Below are 25,150 nucleotides of genomic sequence, written 5' to 3'. Positions count from 1 at the left end.
TTTGATAGCAAATTTCATTCTTGTACAATATATAAGTAGATAAAACGTGATTATAATATTATCCATCATCCAATCCATTCCTTTATTCGCATCAAACAACAATGAGTCGATATTTTATCCACTCATATGTAATATATTTTCGATTCACCGATATGTGATATAACTCGTCCATTATCCTTCACTAGTCATGGCACATGACAAATGCCATAGTTAATTACAAAGAAGTTCACAAAATTGGTTTAGAAAGTTTTTGAATTTTTAGCTGTGACACAGTAGGGATGTCAGGCTTTGGGAAAGAAAAGGTCTAGGGATTTGAGATCGAAGGGGATTGGGGCTTTGAAAAGCTTGGAGTTTGGGGCTTCGAAAAGCTAGCGGTTTGGGGCTTTGATAAACTATGGGTCTGGGGCTTTGAAAAAGTAGGAGTCTCGGACTTTGAGAAAAAATGGGTCTTGGGTTTTGAAAAAGAAGGTATTTCGGGCTTTGAAAAACTAGGGGTCTCTGGCTTTGAGAAAGAAGGTTTCTCGGGCTTTGAGAAAGAAGGGATCTTCGGCTTTGAGGAAGTAGGTGTTTGGGGATTTGAGAAAGAAGGAATCTCGGGCTTTGAAAAACTAGGGGTATCCGGCTTTAAGAAACTAGGTGTCTTAGGCTTTGTGAAAGTAGGGGTCTCGGGTTTTGAGAAAGAAGGGGTCTTGGGCTTTGAGAAACTAGGGGTCTCGGGCTTTGAGAAAGAAGGTTTCTGTGGCTTTGGGAAAGAAGGGATCTCCGGCTTTGAGAAAGATGGTTTTTCTGGCTTTGAGAAAGAAGGGGTCTCTGACTTTGAGGAACTAGGGGTTTGGTGCTTTGAAAAACTAGGGGTCTTGGGCTTTGTGAAACTAGGGATCTCGGGCTTAGAGAAACTAGGGGTCACAGGCTTTGAAAAACTAGTGATTTTGGGCTTTGAGAAAGAAGGTTTTTGTGGCTTTGAGATAGAAGGGGTTTCGGGCATTGAGAAACTAGGGGTCTCGGACTTTGAGAAACTAGTGATCTGTAGAATGTGACGTGCACTTGTAGTAGTTATCATGTTGTCATGCATGAAGTAGATAAATACAAGCAATAAGATTAAGGACATGTAGTTATGTTGAGCCATTTTCCTGCAGATGGAAGAAGCTTTTACAAAGTATGTGTTTAGAGCAAATGAAAATTTTATATTCTAATGGTTTTCTATTTGTCTATATATATAGGTTTTTAGATGCATCCATAAAGGAGGATTTCACTCATTGATATGTTTGTTGACCTACTTGTGTGCCAATATTATAGTATCTAGAATTTGTCTACGATATTAATATTGTAGTATCTTTAATATCTCTAGAATAAAGGAATCCCCAAATCACTAACTTATCTTAGATTATGATTGAAACGAACACTTCTTAAAATACTTATTATTTATTCATCACCTTTCAATTGTTAATAAAAAAATAATTTATATGTCTTTTCTATATTTGTATCTTTTCTCTTTGAATAAAATTAAATAAGAAGTGGGTATTAGAGAGACACCTCATGCCTTAATCAAATATAGCTGAACTTGACAGTAATGTTGGTTCCTCCTTTTAAGAACTATAATCGTTAAATATTTGAATAAATATTTTTGGAACAAAACTATAAAACTCACTCACTCATATTTGATAAGGCATGTTTAACTAAATATCGTGTTTTAATTTAACTTGAATTAAGTAGTGTATTTTTTTTTCTAAAAATATTAAATTAATTATAGATAAGTTAATTTGTTTTGGAGAAACTATTAAATTTAAATTTGAATACTTAGAAATTATGATCAATGCTATACAAAATATATAATATTATTATTAGTAAATTGCTATTACGACTTCTTTTTTCTCCACGATAAAGTGATAGTGTCAGCACAAACTCTATCCTCTCCAAATTATTAGCGGGATTTCACCGGATATGTATGGATTTCAGTATTCTTTCATGTTTCATCTCATCTTTTAGTTGAATTCATTTTAACACTTTCCTTATTCTATAGTTTTTTTGTGTTTCTTTTCTCTTTCGTGTTTTTGAAAGAAATCGATCACACCTATTAAAGGTTACCTAAATAGTATGTTAAACATGAATTAGATGACTACTAATTCAAAGATAGAGTCTTTGTTTATATTTTAAATTTTATTGTTTTAAGGAATAACAAAACCAAAAGGGCTGCATGTGTATCTCAATAAGGTGACGAGAATCAACTTTGCATAGTAAATTAAATGAATAATATTTGTATTTTAAATAAAAAACACTACAATTAAAAAGGACTACAAACGTAACTCATCGTTATGATGAGAACAAGGTTTGTGCAGCTTACAAAGCAAAAAAATGTGAATTAACAAAACTTTATTTTTGAAAGAAGTCAATCAAACCTATTAATTGTTACCTAAACAGCATGCTAAACATAAATTAAATCACTACTAATTGAAAGATGGAGTTTTTTTAAACGAATAACAAACTCAATAGGCTTGTTTGAAAATCTCATCGAGGTGATGCGAATCAAATGTGAGTAGTAAAATAAATTAACAAACTTATCTCATCGAGGTGATGAGAATCAAGTGTACGTAGTAAAGTAAATAAACAAACTTTGTATTTTGAATAAAAATCATCACACTTTAAAAGGGCTACCTACATAGCTTGAAATGAGAAATAATAAACTTTAACTTTTTTTGTTTTTGAATAAGGATAATCACTGTTTGTTAATGAGGATAGTAACTTTAAATTTTGTTGAACAAGAATTTAGTACTTTTTCTAATGTTTTGAACTTAAATAACCGAACTCGAGAAAACATGCCTATAAATTTGATTAACGTGAGAATCAAGTTGGCTGTTTCTTCGGGTTCAATAATAATTTTTTTTTGAAATATTGGGGCATTGTTTGAAAAATATGTCTATTTTTATTGTTTTGAAAATTGTATGATAGACCCTTAAAACAAAATTCAGGCTTAATAATGCATTACATTCAAGGAGTTCAGTTGGAAAGATTAGAGTAAGGTAACTACGTTTGAAACTTTTAATGTGCCATGTGCAGTAAAGCATTTACGTATTCGTTCATGTTAAAACATCTAAAATTTGCCTTGTGCATATGAAAATTCGAACTTGTTGGAAGCGATCAAGACATTTTCATCTTACAATTTTTTTACTACACTGTATACCTCATAAATGTTTTCCTTAGTTAACGCTATAGAGCCTATAGGCTTGTAATGTCTCATTTAATAAGAAAATAATTTTATTTGTGGTTTGACCATTTTGCCCTTCCCTTTAATTTTTTATGATAGTATGTGTTGCGTGAATGGTTTGTATTGTCGCGGATATTCGGGTGAGATTTTATTTGATTTGAGCCATTGAGTTGAATTATATTAAAATAGTTGATTTTGGTCAACATTATGAACTATGAGCATAAGATAGTGCTTTAGTATTGGGTCCGGAACATTGAGTTTTTCTTATTAGGGTGGAAAGTTAGAGTCTCGATACCTTAGGTTGTGATTAGGGTATTTAGGTAAAAAGTTGAATTTTTGGCCTAAATGGGTTCAGAGGGGATTTTTTGGTCATAGCATTTTTTAGTGAAAGTCAATGATTTAATTTTTTTAAAAAAACATGTTTAGTGATAACTTTTTGGTTCTTGTTAATAAGGTTATAAATGAAAATCGAGGGTCAAAAAGGTGTTTTAAAGGTTGTTGAAGCATATTTGTAGCGATGGAAAATGGGTTTTAGCGACCAAATCGTTGAGTTAAATATTAAATCGAAACCATTTCTTAGTTTTGACATTTTGGGAGCGGAGCTAGAAATGCCCGTTTAATGTGATTTCCTCCTGTTTTTTTGTCCATTGTGTGCTCTTATTATTAATTTTCAAAGTAAGTTAATACCAAATAATTAGAATATATATATAATGTAACTTATTTTCTAGTTTACTTCAGTTTTTGCATCTACAATTATATTATCAACAACTGTGTACAAAAATTTGAAACTATCGCATCTGTACATGAATAAAAAAGAAGCAAATATCAAATATAGTAATGAGGAAAAATAAACTTAACCTACATTATCAAAATAAGAGCTGAAAAAGAAAGTGAATCATTTTATTTGATAGCAAATTTCGTTCTTGTACAATATATAAGTAGATAAAACGTGAATATAATATTATCCATCATCTAATCCATTCCTTTATTCACATCAAACAATAATGAGTTGATATTTTATCCAGTCATATGTAATATATTTTCGATTCACCGATATGTGATATAACTCGTCCATTATCCTTCACTAGTCATGGCACATGACAAGTGCCATAGTTAATCACAAAGAAGTTCACAAAATTGGTTTAGAAAGTTTTTGAATTTTTAACTGTGACACAGTAGGGATGTCAGGTTTTGGGAAAGAAAAGGTCTAGGGATTTGAGATCGAAGGGGATTGGGGCTTTGAAAAGCTTGGAGTTTAGGGCTTTGAAGAGCTAGCGGCTTGGGGCTTTGATAAACTAGGGATCTGGGGCTTTGAAAAACTAGGAGTCTCGGGCTTTGAGAAAAAAGGAGTCTTGGGTTTTGAGAAACAAGGTATTTCGGGCTTTGAAAAACTAGGGGTATCTGTCTTTGAGAAAGAAGGTTTCTCTGGCTTTGAGAAAGAAGGGATCTCCGGCTTTGAGGAAGTAGGAGTTTGGGGATTTGAGAAAGAAGGAATTTCGGGCTTTGAGAAACTAGGGGTATCGGGCTTTAAGAAACTAGGTGTCTTAGGCTTTGTGAAAGTAGGGGTCTCGGGTTTTGAGAAAGAAGGGGTATTGGGCTTTGAGAAAGAAGGTTTCTGTGGCTTTGGGAAAGAAGGGATCTCCGACTTTGAGAAAGATGGTTTTTCTGGCTTTGAGAAAGAAGGGGTCTCTGACTTTGAGGAACTAGGGGTTTGGTGCTTTGAAAAACTAGGGGTCTTGGGCTTTGTGAAACTAGGGATCTCGGGCTTAGAGAAACTAGGGGTCTCAGGCTTTGAAAAACTAGTGGTTTTGGGCTTTGAGAAAGAAGGTTTCTGTGGCTTTGAGAAAGAAGGGATCTCGGGCTTTGAAAAACTAGGTGTCTCAGGCTTTGAGAAATTAGAGGTCCGTAGAATGTGACGTGCACTTGTAGTAGTTATAGTGTTGTCATGCATGGAGTAGATAAATGCAAGCAATAAGATTGAGGACATGTAGTTATGTTGAGCCATTTTTCTGCAGATGAAAGAAGCTTTGACAAAGTATGTGTTTAGAGCAAATGAAAATTTTATATTTTAATGGTTTTCTATTTATCTATATATATAGGTTTTTAGATGCATCCACAAAGGAGGATTTCACTGATTGATATGTTAGTTGACCTACTTGTGTGCCAATATTATAGTATCTAGAATTTGTCTTATGATATAAATATTGTAGTATCTTTAATATCTCTAGAATAAAGGGATCCCCAAATCTACTAATTTATCTTAGATTATATGATGGAAACAAACATTTCCTAAAATACTTATTATTTATTTGTAACCTTTAAATTGTTAATAACAAAGTAATTTATGTCTTTTCTGTATTTGTACTTTTTCTATTGGTTCCTCCTTTTAAGAACTGAAATCGTTAAATTTTTAAATTAATATTTTAAAATAAAAACATAAAACTCACTCACTTATTTTTGATAAGGCAACTTTTACTGAATATCGTGTTTTAATTTTAATTTGAATTGAGTGGTACCGTTTTATTTATATAAATATTATTTAATTATTGATAAGTTAATTTGTTTTGGAGAAGCTATTAAATTTAAATTGGATAATTAGAAATTGTGATCAATGCTCTACAAGATAAATGTTATTATTATTATTATTAAATTTTATTACAACTTCTTTTTCTCCAAGAGGTTGTGGTAGGGTCTACATACACTCTACCCTCTTCAAATCTTATTAGTGGGATTTCACCGGAGATGCATTGGGGTTTGAATATTGTTTCATGTTTCATCTCATAATTTAGTTGAATTTATTTTAACACTTTCCTTATTCTATTGTTTTTCATGTTTCTTTTCTCTTTCGTGTTTTTGAAAGAAATCAATCGAATCTATTAAAGGTTACCTAAGTAGCATGTTAAACATGAATTAGATCATAATAACAGATAGTATTAAATAAATAGTATAAAATAATATTAGTATTTACTGTGTACTAATCCTAGTCCTATTAGGATTAGTACTCCTTAATTCTAGTCCTATTAGGATTAGTACTCCTTCCTATATCTCCTATATATATCTCCCATGTATTTCCTTAACACTTGAATACAATCAATATTCCTTCATGGTATCAGAGCCAGAAAACCTAGATCTTCTTTTCTCTAGGTTTTTTTTTTCTCTCTTTAGGGCACCGATTGTTCCCTCTCTTCTCTTGGGCGGCGGCAGCCATGACAACCGAGGTGGATCCTCTCGATTCACTTCCTTCTGGCGTTAAACTCCTTCTCAGGCATCTTCATGCCCTGATTCCCGAAAAATTATCAGACATAAATTACCCTACATGGAAAATCACCGTTCTTACAGCCCTTGAGGCCAATTACCTTCTCAAATACGTCGATGGAAGCACAGAACCGCCGCCGGCAGTCATCACCGCCACGGACAAATCAGAAAAAACCAATCCGGCCCATGCCGCCTGGAAAGCCGTGGATGGCCAGATCCGATCATGTTTGATTGCGGTCATCTCTCCCACGGTTCAGAAACACGTCCGATCCTACACAACTGCTTCAGCCCTGTGGACGGCCCTCGCAACACGCTATGCATCAATTTCCCACTCTCATATTTTTCAATTGCGTGATCGTCTCCACACAATTACCAAAGGCACGAAAACTATGGCGGAGTATTTAGACGAGGTCTCCACCATCATCACAGCCCTCGACACCGTGAACGAAATCATTCCCGAAAAAGATCTCGTCATGTGCGTCGTTCGGGGGCTCCCATCAGCTTACTCCTCCATTAAACAGGCGGTTCGCATCAGTCCAACGCCCGTTGACCTGGCTACTCTCTCCTCGTGGCTAAAAAGTGAAGAAATCAACGTGGATCTGGAGAGCAAACTTCTTCTCCGAGAAGCCGCTGTTATGGAGCCGGCCACCGCCCTCACCGCAAGCCAGAACTATCGCGGGGGGCGTGGTGGCGGCCGGCAGGGGAGCCGCGGCGGCTACGGCAGAAACAGCGGAGGCCGCGGGCGCGGCGGTCGGCAGGGCAGTCGTCCGCCGTACGACGGTCAGCAGCACGGCAGCAACAACAGCCTGCACTCCTTCGGCAGCGGCGGGCAGTCATCTTCCAGCGGCGGGCAGGGCACTTACGAGCGGGATCGTCCAACTTGTCAAATCTGTCAGAAAACAGGACACACCGCTGTTCATTGCTGGTTTCGGTATGAGGAGAGCCGAAATAGTGATAACCGTGCCAATTATGCATCTCAAGCCGGCCCTTCCTCTGAATGGCTGTTGGATACTGGGGCCAACATGCACGTTACTTCTGATCTATCCAAGCTTAACGCTCCAAATCCATATCATGGCTCCAATGGTATTACTGTTGGCAACGGTGAGTCCCTTAATATTTCTCACACTGGCACGGGTACCATTAAAACCCCCACCGCTATCTTTCACCTAGGTAACCTTACCCACGTCCCTTCTATTAAATCCAATCTCCTTTCAGTTCACCAATTCACAAAAGACAATAATTGCTCACTCTTGTTCACCTCTAATGATTTTCAGATCCTAGACAATACTACCAAGAGGGTGATTTTTCAGGGCCCCTGTGAGCATGGTCTGTACGTTCTTCCTGGCACAAGTTCGTCTGCCCACCCAGTTTCAGAAAGCGTTCCTGTGGCTCCGGTGGCTCTTTCGGCTGATGGCCACAGTCTGTTGTGGCACAGTCGTCTGGGTCACCCGTCTACTCAAATAATAAATTCTTTAATGTCTCAATTAGGTTTTTCTTCCATTCATGTAAACAATTGTGACTCCTGTTCAATTGCTAAATCTCATAAATTACCTTTTACTTTATCTGAGAAGCGTACAACTGCACCTTTTCAACTTATTCATTCTGACCTATGGGGTCCTACTGCTGTTCCTTCATTTGCTGGTTTTCGCTATTATATTTGTTTTGTGGATGATTTTACAAAATACACTTGGTTGTACCCACTAAAACACAAATCACAGGCATACACCACCTTTGTCACTTTTGAAAAAATGGTCAAAACACAATTCAATTCTCATGTTAAACTTTTTCGAAGTGACAATGGAAAGGAATATGTCAATAACATCTTTGGCCAGTTTCTGCAATCCCTGGGAATTATACATCAAACCTCCTGTCCATACACTCCCGAACAGAATGGGGTGGCTGAGCGTAAGCATCGCCATCTCATTGAAACGGTGGTTACTCTTCTACATCAATCTCATCTCCCTGTCTCCTTTTGGGTAGAAGCTCTAGCCACCGCAAACTACCTCATTAACAGAATGCCCAGTCACACTCTCTCCAACAAATCACCCTATCAACTCCTTTACCAAGAACTTCCCAATTATACCAACCTCCGCGTCTTTGGGTGTCTTGCCTACCCTTGGCTACGCCCTCATATTACTCACAAATTACAACCCCGATCCCGTCCTTGTATTTTTTTGGGCTATCATCCTACCTCCAAGGGTTATCGCTGTCTTGACCCACAAACTCATAAAGTCTACATATCTCGTCATGTCAAATTTGTCGAAAATGAGTTTCCCTACGAGTCTATTTCCTCCTCCACAAATACATCATTCATTGGCGTCCTTCCCCTTTTTCCAACATACTCACAGGGTCCCTCACCACCTTCCCCCACACCTCCACCCACTACCCAACCACCCCTCATCACCCCTTCGACCGTCACCCACAATACACCCGCAACCACCACCCACACTCACAACCAACCCGAACCACCCCATACCCACAACATCTCCAGCCCGATCCGTTTTGGGTCCTTCCCGGCCACCCCCGAATCACCACCGCCCGTGCCACCCCCCAATACTCATCCCATGTTAACCCGTGGCAAAGCCGGTATCTTTAAACCCAAAACCTTTCAGGCTACCATACTACCAAATACACCCCTTCCCGATAGTGAACCAACAACCTACTCTGTTGCCTCAAAAAATGCTTATTGGCGTCATGCTATGGATGACGAGTTTAAGGCTTTGACTGATCAGAAAACTTGGGTTCTTGTACCTAAGCCCCATGGGCGGCACCCAGTGGGCTGTAAATGGGTGTACAAAATTAAACACAATGCGGATGGCAGTATTTCCAGGTACAAGGCTCGTTTGGTTGCTAAAGGCTACAATCAGGAGTATGGGCTTGATTACTCCGAGACATTCAGTCCTGTTATTCGGCAAGAAACCATTCGCCTGGTACTGTCACTCGCCGTGCGCAACAATTGGCTCATCAATCAGTTGGATGTTTCCAATGCTTTTCTTCATGGCATGCTTGATGAAACTATCTACATGACGCAACCACCGGGCTATGTTGATCCCCGCTTCCCTCAACATGTTTGCAAACTCCAGAAGTCTCTGTATGGGCTCAAGCAAGCCCCCCGTGCTTGGTACACACGTCTGAAAACGTTCCTCCAGGGACTCGGCTTCACGTGTTGCGTACACGACACGAGTCTGTTTACTCGACATTCAGCACACGGTACAGTCATTCTTCTTGTCTATGTAGATGATATCATTATTACAGGCTCTACTGCAGCTCTCATTCAGGATGTCACTCGAGCTATGCATACTACCTTCAAAATGAAGGACCTTGGCCCGTTACATTATTTTCTGGGAATGGAGGTTTCTCGGACAGGCAGCGGCTTGTTTCTTCATCAGTCAAAATATGCTCGAGATCTGTTGCAGAAAGCTGGACTGGAAAAATGCACCAGTCAACCAACACCGATGGCAGTCTCTTCGTCTACGAATGGAGCCGACACCCCCTTTGCCGATATCACCCACTTCCGCAGCCTCATTGGGGCTCTACAGTATCTGGCCATTACCCGTCCTGACATCCAGTTTGCTGTCAACCGAGTTGCTCAGCGCATGCATCAACCAAGTGAACATGATTACCATTGTCTAAAACGCATTCTCAGGTACATTTTTGGCACTCTTGGTCGTGGTTTACTCATTCGACCCGGGGACTTGGAGCTTCGGGGTTTCTCAGATTCAGATTGGGCGAATGATAAAAATGACAGAAAATCTACATCGGGGTTTCTCGTTTTTTTGGGGCCGAACCTGATCTCCTGGTGTACAAAAAAACAACCCAAGGTCTCTCGGTCCTCGACTGAAGCTGAATACCGCGCCCTTGCTCTTCTTGCTGCTGAGACCATGTGGGTCACATATATTCTTCGCGAACTCCGCGCCACTCACACTGTTCCTGCTCTCTATTGTGACAACAAATCAACCATCTGTGTGGCCAAGAATTCCGTCCTACACACCAGAATGAAGCATGTTGATACCGATTGTCTCTTTGTTCGCGATGAAGTTCAGGCCGGCACCATGACTGTGCAGTATGTACCCAGCCTCTCCCGAGCCGACAGCACGATTACCTCAGTTCCAAGCTTCCGTTCGCTTCCGCTCAGCTCAGCTTGAGGGGGGATAATAACAGATAGTATTAAATAAATAGTATAAAATAATATTAGTATTTACTGGTACTAATCCTAGTCCTATTAGGATTAGTACTCCTTAATTCTAGTCCTATTAGGATTAGTACTCCTTCCTATATCTCCTATATATATCTCCCATGTATTCCCTTAACACTTGAATACAATCAATATTCCTTCAGATCACTACTAATTCAAAGTTGGAGTTTGCATTTATATATTATATTTTACTCTTTTAAGTAATAACCAACCTGAAAGTGTTGCATATGTATCTCATTAAGGTGATGAGAATCAATTGTATGTTGTAAAATAAATGAATAATATTTGTATTTTGAATAAAATCACCAAAATTAAAAAGGGCTACTAATGTATCTTATCGTTAAGATGAAAGCAGGTTTGTGCAGCTTATAGAGCATGAAATGTGAATCAACAAAACTTCATTTTTGAAAGAAATCAATCGAACCTATAAAAGGTTACCTAAATAGCATGTTAAACATGAATTAGATCATTACTAATTGAAAGAAGGAGTTTAGTTTATTTTTTAAACGAATAACCAACCCAAAAGGCTTGTTTGTGTATCTCATAAAAGTGACGAGAAGCTGTAACAACCTGATTTTCGCTGTTAGGGAAAGTCCAATGGGGAAAGAATTTAGGCTAGAAGCTTTTTCGTAGTAACTTGAGTTTTCCCAACCTAGTCCAGATTTGGACGAAATCGGAGTCAGTAAGGTCTAAGAAAATCTGGTAAGATATGAGAGACCTAATTATAATTTTAATTACATATGTATACAGACAAGACGTTAAGGAACCCGTACGACTTTAAAGAATGAATTCAGGGCGTGTAGAGCTCCCGAAATTGATCTTGGCGTGAACGGTATTTTCTTAGTGTCGTTGGTTGAAAGTGTGTTGTGAAATGACTCTTGAAATTATAAATTTTGCTCATTGGTTCCCTGCAAGCTGTTGGGGCGGGATTTCTACCGCCAGGGCGGGGCTGCTGTAGTGGTATGAGTGCCGCCATGGCGGGTCAGACACAACTTAAAGTCATAAATAAACCACAAAAATCTTTTATTCTGCACTTATCAACTTTGAAAGCTAAGGAATGACCCCAGGTGTGTTCTTGATGGTTTTACACCATTCTTGAGGATAAAGGTAAGGTTTTTACTCCCCTAATCCATTTTTTATCCGTAGAACCTACTTGCTTGAGTTATTATCGATGGATGAGGGGCTTGATCTACAATATATGGTGGAAAGAACCCTAATATGGGTAAAGAGATCTAGGTTTTGGTCTAGGGTTATTGGGTTTGTTATAATCTGGATAATTAGACTTTTGATTGTTGATCAATGCGTAAAAATTGTTGTTTGTACACCTAGAACAAGCAGAAAGAATCCAAAAGGGAAGATTCAAGTGTCTTAGGGGATTCGAGATAAGTGATTGTTGTGATTCTATGATTTTGTGATATATGTTTGTTCTTGCTTCATTATGATACATGTATGTGAATGTTGCATTGTTGATCACACTTGTTGTAAACGAGATAGATGAATAATTATATGTGAATCATTTCTTGATTGTATGATGTTTAGAATATACTTGTGATTGTGATTGTGGTGTTTTGAAGGATCGGTTGTCACATTCTGGCATAATTAAATGGATTGATTGCCACTTTCCTACATAACTAATTGGGATCGATTTCCATGTTCAGATATAACTAATCCCGATTAGTTGCCATATTTCGGTATGCTAACTATTTGGGTTTGGTTTCAATGAGAGGACTAACTACTTGATTTAACAATGATGTTTGAGAATTTTGAAATGCTCTGTTGTTCATAAATGATAATGATATTGTATATGTTTGGTGTATTCATTTTCTTATTATGTTGTATTGACTTGCTTATGTTGCACTTAATGGGATAGGCCCGTGAACCTACCAGTACATTGTGGTTGTATACAAATACCACACTTTCTCTTCCTTTATTGAGTACAACGCATCTTCATGTGGCTATTGATAGACCTTAGCTAAGTGACTATTGAGTGTGACCAGATTCAAGGGTGAGCTTGTTCTTTCATGCTGTCATAAATCTTTCTTGTTTAAGTCCACTCTTTTCGAACTCTAACTATTTGTTTAAGGTATTTTTTAGTTTCGGGGTCGTACCCCTTGCTCTTAAACTTGTTGTTAGTATAGTTTTGGTACAATGACTTTCAGGTTCTAAGGGTTGTTCTATCGCATTAGTTTGGTTAGTTATTTGTTTAAACCTTTGGAGTTTATGGGAACTCCTATTTTTATTGTCATTTAAACCTGCTTTTGTATATTTCAATACCTTAATTTTCCTAAAAAAATTTAGTTTGAGTTATAGTAATGGTTTTCCCCCCGGAGAGTTAGTGCAAATGTCAATCACGACGGTCTGGATCGTGAAAAGTTGGTATCTGATCCCTAGTTTGTTGATCTCATTGTAGCAAAACAAGTCTAGTAGAGTTTTGCGTAACGGTATAATGCGTCTGTACTATTCTTCGAGAGGCTATAAGACTTTAGGAAAAACTCACTTCTTTCTACTCCTTCGTACTATGACTTGAATCCAATTGGTATTTGGGTGATACAAATTGGTATGTTTTCCTCCTCCACTCTATCGTCTGAACTAGAGGAACAAAAGTGGTAACACCATCACTAGCAAAAGAGAATGTGTGTAGACTACTGATAGTTGAATAGGGTCACCATTCAGAACAAGTATCCATTGCCTCAGATGATTACCTTTTGACCAATTGCAAGGTGCACCGATTTTCTCTAAGATTGATCTAAAGTTTAGTTACCATCAGTTAATGATTAAGGCGAATAAGATTTGGGTTTGACAAAGTTGGATGATTGAAATTAGCAGTTTTGTGGGGCTCGCTAGCTACTATTGTTGCTTGTGATAGAGTTGAATCCAATTGGTCTCTCCCGATTCCATTGGTATCTGAAAGAAGAGAACTAGACATCATAGTCCCAACTGAAGGGACACAAGCAAGTAAAATTGGAACAAAAAAGGTTCCAATTGGTATTTGGCCTTAGGGGTCGTATAAGGCATAGATGATCAGTAATGGCCATCTATGAAATGAACTAATAAATGAATTTGGACTTGTATGCATGTTATAACTTCTCGGGTGTCGTGAAACTTGTTGTTGAAAGGAAAGTCATCACAAAATTAATGCAAGGGTCTAGATAAATTACAATGCGGTTTATAAGCAAGAAATCTGAACGTCTGTTGCGACCAACTGATAACCGTGTAAGAGAGTGTATCCTGGGGATTTGTGGACTATGGTGTTGAATTAATGAGAATGAGTTGGATTGTTAATCATTGGATTGACTTGGGGTAGACAATAATTATCCTAGTTCCAAGGATTATCCTAAATTGCTCGGTAAAGCTAAAACGGTTGGGAGATTTAGAAAAGAGAAAAACCTAGAAAAATTATAGCCTGGGTACTGCTTCCATCTAAGCCGTTGGGGAGGAATATTTTAGCAGCGCGTGGCAGCTAAAGCGGGTGGGGCGAGATAGAACCTCAACCATGTCTCCAGTGTTTTCCCAGGTCTCGTATAGAACCCGAACTAACCCCGCGATCTAATTCAATGTTCAACAATTGAATATAAGTTATAAAGTGTGTTAAAATTGTAAAGAACATGAGCATACAAAGAGGTAATCAACGAGGCCATGGAAATGGTAATGCAGGTAAAGGATTAGTGCAACCACGTGATCTGGTTTCTCATCAAGATGACAGGACTCAATTATATGCTTTTCTCGGCAAAATCTAGTTTGAGGTGTGATGTAGTGGTTTCTAATGCTACTCTTGTCTATGCCCAGATGGCTATTGTTTTCTGTGATCTGGATTCTACTTATTTCTACTGTTAGTTCAATCGCCTTAGGATTTGATGGTGTTTGTGATATACTTGATGCCCTCATCCATGTTTCTACCCATTTGAAAAGTCAGTGATAGTCACTCTGGTATATCGTGTTTATCCTGTTGTGTTTATGGATTTTTAGACTGTGGTTGATTTGATTACGGTTATTATGACTGACTTGATATAGTATTAGGCATGACTTGGTTGTCTCCTTATTATACCGGTCTTGATTCTAATTCTAAGTTTGTAACTTTACAGATCCCCAGTAGGGAAAGATTAGATTAGAAAAGGGTGTACAAGCCTAAGCTAGCTAAGATCATATCCTTCATTTGGGCTAAAAAACTGCTAAGGTAGGGTTGTTTGTATTATTTGGTTCATATTTGGGATGTTGAGGTTGAGTCTCCCTCTATTTAGTCTATTCATGTGGTGTTGGAGTTTTAAGGAAGTGTTTCCTATGGATATGCATGGTATGCCTCCATATACAGATATAGATTTCTGCATTGACTTGAAAATTGATACTCACCCCATTTCCATACCCCCATATCGTATGGCTACCGAATAATTAAGAGAAATTAAGGCTCAAATCCTAGAGCTTCTTGATAAATGATTTATTTGTCATATTGTTTCCAAGTGGGGTGCTCCTGTCTTGTTTGTTAAGAAGACGGAGGGTAGTGTGAGGGCTGATGAGTTTATCTTAATCATAAGTGAGTGAATTGATGTTGGAATGCCAAGTTAAGCTTATGGATGATTAAATTTCCTTGAGTATACTTGGGTGAAGGAAATTAAAGATTTTAGTAAGAAAGTGTGTACCAAGGTTGGGTTAGTCCTTTAAATTTGATGAGTATACCTGAGTTTTAGGTGTCATGTTGACTTCATAGTAATAGTCAGGGCTGACTGAGAGTAATGGTAATAAGAGTTTGCAATGGATTGTAATTAAATGCAATATAAGATTGTTGGTTAAGCAAACTTTGTATAGTAATTACGACTTGCGAGTAAGCAAGGTCATGGTTTTCTAATATTTGGTAAGTAACTTGGTTGTGTGGAAAGTTTTAAGAGATCGTGGAACACCACTCGAATAGAATGTTAGAGAGTTTGAGTCATAATGAAGAAAATAGTGAGATATAGTACAACCTTTAGATATAGGCGAGGAAAAGAATATTTTATTTGATTGCAAAGAATAAAAGGATATCTTCATAGGGGTAGCTAATTGGGTTCATAGACGCGTTATTTCATTCGTATTGTTGTGTCTATGGTAATAGTGTTACAAGTCTATCAGATTGGTTAAAAACCATTGGAAATGACTTGAGAAAAAGTGTACAGACATTAGCTCAAGTGTGATGATAAGTACTTAGTTTTATTTTTTAGTTTAGTGAAGAGTACGATTGAATTTTTATCAAAAGGTATTTAAGATCGATGGAGAGGTGATCAATGATAAGTGAAGATCCATGAATTCATACAAATCTTCGACGTCTAAACTAATGTTGAGAGATAAATGGGATTGTGTTATACGGTTGAAATTACAATTCATATTTTTAATTGTAAACCTACATTTGAGGTGATATATATTTGTCAAGGTATGAATTGGAAAGGTGAGCAATGATCAATTGTATCCGGTATTAGTCATTTGAAAGGACTTACACCTCGGTTGAGTCGTAAAGTTATTACTATTGATTGTTAAGTACCTTAGAAAATCTTCTTTAAAAGAGTGTTGGTTTGTAATAAGGTAAATGGTCAAAGTGCTTATGATGGTTGTTAGTATTATGAGTATGATTTACTATCTATGTTCATGTGTATTTTCACTTTTGTGGATGGATCTCAGTGGTGGAACAGGTGTATTGATCTTGCAAAGTTCTCTTTGTTGAGTTGGATGATTGCAAAGACGTGGTTATTTCAGATAACTTATGTGGTATTGTCTTGGAGCTGTTAAAGCATTTAGTTGTACGACAATCTAATATTTCTCTTGTCGTCGAGCTCGTGTATCGATATGTGTGGTTGAATATGGGGATCATAGGATCCAATTCTGCTGTTCTTAAGAGGTAATCGATAATTACTAAATTAAGCATTTCAATATTTTTATTGGAGGGTTTGTATGCTTGGACATATCCCTCAATGAGTATCTAATTTCTAAAGAAAAAACTTTTATAACTTAAACTCATGGGAAATTTGGTTGTGAGATGGATATGTTGATATGAACTATGATTGTTTGGGTATGATGATTATGTGTTGGTTTGTTCAGATTTACCTGATTGTGGCTAGTTTTGATTTCGGATTTATTCATGGTTATGTGAGAAAGAATTCATCCTAATGTTTGTGTCAAAGTTCTTGATAACATTTTACAGACATGTGTACGATCAACTTTGGTGGTTATTGGGAATAACTTTATGGTTAGCTAAGTTTACATATAACAATACTTATCACTCGAGTATTGTGATGACTTCATCTAGGCATTGTATGGGATGATGTATAGGTATTCAATTGGTTGGCTGGGGATGAAGATTATATCATTAGTGAGACTCAATATAGTTAATAAGGCCTTTGGTATGAGGAAGAACCGGTTGAAATTCTTGATCACGATGTCTTGAAGCTAAGGACATGTGAGACAAATATCCCCGGTAGTTAAACATTTCAGATACTACTCTACCCTTACTTTAGTCAGTTTTTCCTAGTTGATCACTCGAGGAAGATTAATGGGTAAATTGGTATCTATTTTAAAGACTTGATTTCCATTGTTAGGGAAAAGCCAATGGGGAAAGAATTGGGGCCAAAAAACTTTTTTACACTAACTTCAGATTTCCCAACCTAGTCCAGATTTGGACGAAATCAGAGTCATTAAGGTCAAGGGAAATTCGGTAACAAATGAGAGACCTGTTTCTGATTTTAATTACATGAGTAGATAACCAAGACGTTAAGGAACTCAAACGACTTTATGGAATTGAATTCGCATGACATAAACAAAATTTTGTAAGTGCCGTAGGTTGAAATTATGTTGTGAAATGGGGTCTTAGAACTATTAGTTTTTCTCGCTGGTTCATGCAAGCCCTTGGGGTGGGATTTCTACTGTCAGGGTGCGGCTGCTGTAGCAGGGTGAGTTACGTCGTGGCGGGGCAGACGTGACTTAAAGTCATAATTAAAATCCAAAAACATTTTATTTTGCACTTATGGACTTTGAGAGCTTAAAAACGACCACAGGTGTGTTCTTGATGGTTTTCCACCATTCCTGAGGCTAAATGTAAGGTTTTTACCCCCTTAATCCATTTTTCGATCTGTGAAAGCTATTTTCTTGGGTTATTATCGATAAGGGAGGATTTTGATCTAGAATTCATGGTGGAAATAACCCTAATCCGGGTATAGGGATCAAGGTTTTGGTCTAGGATTACTAGGTTTGTTATAATTTGGATAATTAGACATTTTATTGTTGATATTTGTGTATAAATTATTGTTTGTAGACGTAGAACAAGTGGAAAGAATCCGTAAAGGAAAGATTCAAGTGCCTTAGCAAGCTTGGATTCAAGGTAGGTGATGGTTGGGATTCTATGATTATGTGATGTATGTTTATTCTTGCTTCATCGTGATACAAGTATGTATGCAAATGTTCCATTATTAATCACACTTGTTGTAAACGAGTTAGATGAATAGTTATATTCCATGAATCACATTCCGGCATAATTAATTGGGATTGATTGCCACGTTCCGCCATAAATAATTGGGATCGGTTGTCATGTTCTGCCATAACTAACTGGGATCAGTTGCCACATTCTGACATAAATATTGGATTAGGTACCACGTTTTGGTATACTAATTATTTGGGTTTGGGTTCCATGGACTAGCTACTTGATATAACTGTGATATTTGAGAATCATGAAGTGCTCTGTTGTTCGTAAATGATGATGATATTGTATATGTTTGGTATATTAATGTTATTATTATGTTGTATTGACTTACTTATGTTGCACTTAATGAGATAGCAGTGGATCCTACAAGTAGAGTATGGTTGTGTATTGATACTGCACTTGCTCTTTCTTTGTTGAGTATAAGGCATCTTTAGAAGGCTATTGATAGACCTCAGCTAGGTTACTGTTGAGCGTGATTGGATTCAAGTTTTGAGCCACTTCTTTCAGACTGTCATGAATCTTTTTTGTTTAATTCCACTCTTTTTGGACTTAGACTAATTGTTTAAGGTGTTGTTCAGTTTCAGACTTGTGCCCCTTGTTATTAGACTAGGTATTAGTAGAGTTCTCATACAGTGACTGTAACATCTTTAAAATGAATTAGGTGAAGATAGATCCTAACAGGTGTGTCATGAGGTTTTGAATTCCTAAAATTGTCTATATGAGTGTTTAAGATAGTGTCTAAAGTTTGGTGGTGTTTGGAGGTCAAATGTCCAAGAACGTCCAAGACGTTCAAAAGTTTTGTCTTGAAACGTGTTTGTGTATCTTACAGTGTTTTGGCATTTTTGACATGTTTGTTTTGGTTGAAATTGATGTGAGAGGTTCCTAACCTGTGTACGATTGTATTTGGGTTGGAAACGTCTGGGCAATACTCCCCAAGGAACAACTCAAGGGTCCTTGAGGAGGACCCAACTTGTGAGCCAAAACTGTCAAAAATACTCCCAACCAACGATGCTAATCAACGGGGACCGTAGGTCCATCCACGCCCCGTCAAATGAGTCGCAGGTTGACACTGAGTGTGACGAGATTGTGCTCTTATTTGGTAAACCTCTGACCCAAACCACGGATCAGCAGGACGGTCCGCAGGTGGGTCTACAGGGCGTAGAAGAGTTCATCGATTGACACCTGCATATTTTAGGTATTTCACGTAGTGTTCTAAAAATGGTTTGGGCTGTTATTTAAGGTTTTTTTGGGGTATTTTAAGTAGTTTTATAAGCCTAGAACCCCAATTCAAGTCACTATTCAAAAATTATACCCCAAACCCAAAGAAGAACTCTCTAGAACTCCATTGGTTCTTGAAGCAAGGTGGGAGATTTTTTTCCATAAATTATCCTTCAATTTTGTGGTTAATCATCAATCAAGGTATGGTGTTTCATCCTTGAATCTTCTTTCTTCAAGAATCCAAACTTCAAAGTGTTTTTCAAGATTTTTTCAAGTATGAACTTCTAAATCGAATTCTAGCCATGTGTTCTTGCATAAAACTTTTTTAATCAATGATTTATGATTGAATTGATGTTTAAGTTGATGCTTCTAATTTAAAAAATCTATGAACCCATGCAAATCATGAACTCTTTGTTTTCACTATTTTATGGGTGATTTAATCATGTCTCTATTGTATTGAATTCTCGTGTAATTTACTTTGGGCTATTGAATTATGTAAGAAGAGTGTTAGAATTGTGTATAGGTTGTCCTAATTGGATGAATTTCATATTGTTTTCTGTTGATTCATGTATAGTTCAAGTATTGGTTTGAATTGGTGATTATGGCTATTGGTAAGAGCCTTTGTGTATTGGATTGGTTGAAATTGCTATGGATTGGAGATGTTGATATTGGAATGGTGGTATGTTGACCTAACCACTTCTATATTGTGTAGTATAGGTGTTTCAATTGTGATGTTTGGTATGGTCCACTTATGGTGGCAGTGCTTATGTGCTATACTTGTGAAGAATGTGGCCTTGTCGGATTACTTCCATAAATTGTGATATTATCATGTTGTGACTTGTGATGTTGATCAAGTGAAGTATGACTTTGGTTATGGATATGTATAAAGTGAAAGTATGCGTTGTTTTAATTGATTATAGGTGATCATGATAGACTATAGTGAGGTCTTTAGGTGTGTATACTTGATGTTGAAGTATGATGCTTCCTAATTGACTATATGAGTCTTGTTATGAAGTATGTTAAGGTTAGGAGTGAATAGGGTGACTTATAGTTAACTTGGTTGTCCCTATGTGCTTCTTGAGTTATGCTATATGTGATAAGGTGAAGTATGTGTGTGTCTTGTTGTGGTAGACCTATGTCCCTCTACTTGATACATGAAGAATATGAATATGACTCTTGACTTAGTAGGCTAAAGCACCTTTGTCATGTATGGATATGTGTGATGGAAATATGACCTTAAACATAGAGAAGAGGGTCACTTATGTGGAACCTTCAACCAAGATGGAAGGTTATGATATCCTTGAAGTTGAAAGTCGTAATGGTATCCTTCATGTGTGAATGATGGACTATAGGTATTGGCTGGCTGGGACAACATGAAATCATCCTTAGGAAAGTCATTGAGCTATCCTAGTAACCATTGTAAGGCAGCCCTAGTGGACCCTCTTTGGTAAGGTTTATTATGATTTGGTTATGACTACTATATGGTACCTCTTCATATGCCCTTGATTGAATTACTGTGTGAGAACAAAAGCTAGCACCGAGTGAGTATTCTTGGGAGTGGCTTTGATTGAGATAAGACTAGAGTACAAAGAAATCCTTGACATTCCTTAACCATGTGCCTATATGGGATGTGACCTAGTTCTACCATTGGCAAGTAGAACACCCTCTATTGGAGTAGGGTTGACTCCGAATTCCATGCCTAGCTAGTATGGTCTATGTCGGTTATTTCCTATTTTCATCATGTGGGATACATGATAGTGTTAGTGAAGTTCTATAAAGTGTAGGTAGTGAAATGGGACGCTATTTTGACATTGCACGAGTAGGTTTTGAAGATGTTAGTATGTAGGTTCCCTAGGTGTTCTCCAAGACCATTATGTGAAAGTACTTAATTGTTGAATGTCTCTTAAATGGTTTAATGAACATAGTGACTTAGGTTAAAGGTATGTTAATTAAAAGGTACTAATCTACAGTAGATTTAAGGATTGCTTGTGTAGGCTTGTAGAGGGTGTATGAGCGGTTTTTCATGTCTTACTTAGGTGAGTATTAGAGTAATTATAGGTAGGGATTTTAATTGATGAACTGGGAATAATCTTATATTAGATAGTTTAAAGGATCACTTTGGTGTGTGTGAAGGGGTTGTATGGGCGGTCGCTTCATAACTCACTCAAGTGAGGCTTAGGATAACCTTTGGTTGGAGCTCTCATGCATAAGTGTTTTGAAGTGATCTTGTACTATATTGTGGAGTGTGACTTATATGTGATGTTGGTGTTAAATGTGGTTCTTATACTTATGTTACAGAGTTTTCTTCCAAAAGGGCATGCTTTATGAAATGTCCTTTTAGCATGATTTTAATTGCATGTCACCATACTTAATGCATTCTAAAGTACTAATTCCATACATTTTGTCTATCTCTAAATGTGTAAGTGGCAATTGAAAGGAGTTCATTGAAGTGAAGCTTGGACATTAATATCCATTCAAGCAAAGTTGGGGTACGTCATCAATTGACTCGAGGACATTACTATCTTTAGTTTTCTTTATTAAAGACATTGTAATAGACTTAGCTATTTTTATATTTTAATGTATGCGACGTGTCCCAAGATATTTGTGTGTCTAAGATGGCGACTTTGAGACTTAGCATTTCCTTATGATTTTCTATGAAAGATATTTTTAAATATTATTCGATTGTGTGAAAAGATTTAATTCCACATTACTTTTCATACATGTATGAAATGAATGATGTCAAAGGGCTTGTACAAGATCTCCGTGAGGTCAAGTACGATGTGCCACGACTTGAAGGATGCGCTATTTTCTAGTGTACTCTCGGGTCGTGACATTGACTTTTGGGTTCTAAGTTGTTCTTCCGCATTAGTTTGGATAGATATTTGTTTAAAACTTTGGAGTTTACGAGAACTCTATATTTTTATTTAAACATGTTTCTGTATCTTTGAATGTCTTAGTTTTCATAAAATTTGTTAGTTTGGGTTGTAGTAGTGGTTCTCCCATCAGAGAGTTAGTGTGATGTCAATCATGATGGTCTGGGTTGTGACAGAATCAAGTGTGTGTAGTAAAATAAATAAAAAAACTTATCTTATCGACATGATGAGAATCAAGTGAGCATATTAAAATAAATAAACAAACTTCGAATTTTGAATAAAAATGACCCAATTTGAAAAGGGATGCCTACAAAGCTTGAAATGCAAAGTAATAATCCTTAAACTTTTTTTATTTTTGAATGAGGATAATCACTGTATTTAATGAGGATAATAACATTTTAAATTTTTTTGAATAAGAATTTAATATTTATTTTCAATTTTATGAACTGAAATCACCGAATTCAAGAAAACATGCCTATAAATCCGATTAAGGAGAGAATCAGGTTTGCATTGTTTCTCCGGATTCTATAGTACTGTATTATTTTTTTGAAATATTGGAGCATTGTTTGATAAATATGACTAATTTTGTTGTTTTAAAAATGGTATGATAGACTTTTAAAACAAAATTAAGGCTTAATAATGCATAGCATTCAAGGTGTTCAGTTGCAAGGATTAGAGTTAGGTAGCCATGTTTAAAACTAATAATGTGCCATGTGCGGTGAAGCATTTGTGTATTCATTCATGTGAAAACATCTAGAACTTGCCATGTATGTATGAAAATTTGAACTTGTTGGATGCTATCAAGACATTTTCAACCTACAATTTTTTTTAGTACACCGTATACCTTTCTAAATATTTTCCTTAGTTAACCCTATTGAGCCTATAGGCTTGAAATGTGCCATTTAATAAGAAATTACTCTTATGTCTGAATTGTTTTTATGCTTAGTATATGTTGCGGGAATAGTAACTATTGTTCCCGATATGTTCGGGTGAGATTTTATTGGATTTGAGTCATTTAGTTGAATTATTGATTTTGGTCAACGTTATGAGATATGAGCATTAAATAGTGCTTCTCTGAGTAGTATTGAGTCAACAACATTGAGTTTGGCTTATTAGGGCAGAAAGTTAGAGTCTCGAGACCTTAGGTTGTGATTAGGGTATTTAGAGAAAAAGTTAATTTTTTTGCCTAAATGGGGTCAGAGAGGGTATTTTGGTCATAACATTTTTAATGAAATTTCGACGATTTCATTTGTTCAAAAAATATTTTAATGATGACTTTGCACTATTGGATCTTGTTGATAGGGTTTCAGATGATTCGAGGGTCTAAAAGATGTTTTAAAGGTTGTTGAAGCACATTTTTAGCGACGAAAGATGGGTTTTAGCTACCAAATCGTTGAGTTAAATATCTAGTCGAAACCATTTATTATTTTTGACATTTTGGGAGCTAGAAAGGTTCGTTTAAGGTGATTTCCTCCTGTTTTTTTGGCCATTGTTTTGATCTTATTATTTTCTTTCAAAGTAAGTTAATACCAAATAATTAGAGTATATATAATGGAACTTATTTTCTAGTTTATTTCAATTTTAATATCTGCAATCATATTATTAACAACAGTGTACCAAGATTAGAAACTATCGCATCTGTACATGACTAAAAAGAAGCAAGCATCAAATACAGTCATGAGAAAAATCAACTTAAACTAAATTATCAAAATAAAATCTGAAAAAAGAAGTGACTCATTTTATTTGATAGCAAATTTCATTCTCGTACAATATATAAGTAGATAAAATGTGGATTATAATATTATCCATTATTCATCCCATTTCTTTATTTACATTAAATAACAATGAGTCGAATATTTTATCCCCTCATATCTAATACATTTTCGATTCACTCATATGTGATAGAAGTCTTCCATAAGCCAGCACTAGACATGGCACATGTCAAATACTATTGTTAATCACAAAGAAATTTGCAAAATTGGTTTAGAAAGTTCTAAAAAATTTAACTTTGACACAGTAGGGATATGAGGCTTTGAGAAAGAAAGGGTCTAATGATTTGACATAGAAGGGGATTGGGGCTTTAAAAATCTAGATGTTTGGGGCATTGAAAATATAGGGTCTTGGGCTTTGAGAAACTAGGGGTCTCGGGCTTTGAGGAAGACGGGGTCTTGGGCTTTGAAAAACTAGAATTCTCGGTCTTTGAGAAACTAGGGTTCTCAGGATTTGAGAAAGAAGGAGTCTTGGATTTTGAGAAAGAATGGGTCTCGGGCTTTGAGAAAGAAGGTTTACATGGAATTGAGAAAGCATGGGTCTCCGTCTTTGAGGAACTAGAGGTTTGGGACTTTCAGAAAGAAGGGTTCTCGGGCTTTGAGAAACTAGGGTTCTCGGTCCTTGGGAAACTAGGGGTATTAGGCTTTGAGAAACTATGTTTCTTGAGCTTAGAGAAACTAAGGGTCTTAGGCTTTGAAAGACTAGGGGTTTCGGTATTTGAGAAACTAGGGAAAGGGGTCTCTAGCTTTGAGAAAGAAGGTGTCTTGGGTTTGAGAAAGTTGGGGTCTTAGGCCTTGAAAAATTTGGGGTTTGGGGATTTGATGATGAAGGGATCTTGGGCTTTAAGAAACTAGGTATCTCAAAGCTTTCTGAAACTAGGGGTCTTAGACTTTGAAAAATTAGGGGTATCATGCTTTAAGAAACTAGGTGTTTCGGGCTTTGAAAAAACTAGGGGTGTCGGGATTTGAGAAAGCAGAAGTATTGGATTTTGAGAAACTAGGGGTTGGTGTCTTAGAGAAAGAAGGGTCTCGGGGATTTGATAAACTAGGGGTCTCAGGTTTTGAGAAAGTAGGTGTCTCTAGCTTTGAGAAACTAGGGTTCTGTAGAATGTGATGTGCACTTGTAGTAGTTATCATGTGGTCATGCATAAATTAGATAAATGCAAGCAATAAAATGGAGGACAAGTTATAATGTTGAGCCAT

At 36.8% G+C, this 25,150-nt stretch overlaps 1 pseudogene; it reads right to left on the bottom strand.

The window, feature by feature from the left end:
- LOC114073998 lies at nt 1–25,150 on the bottom strand (annotated as a pseudogene).

Source organism: Solanum pennellii, chromosome 9 (assembly GCF_001406875.1).
Source record: "Solanum pennellii chromosome 9, SPENNV200".
NCBI lineage: Eukaryota > Viridiplantae > Streptophyta > Magnoliopsida > Solanales > Solanaceae > Solanum > Solanum pennellii.
The sequence above is the reverse complement of the archived record's forward strand: the minus strand, read 5'-3'. Positions and strand labels throughout refer to the sequence as shown.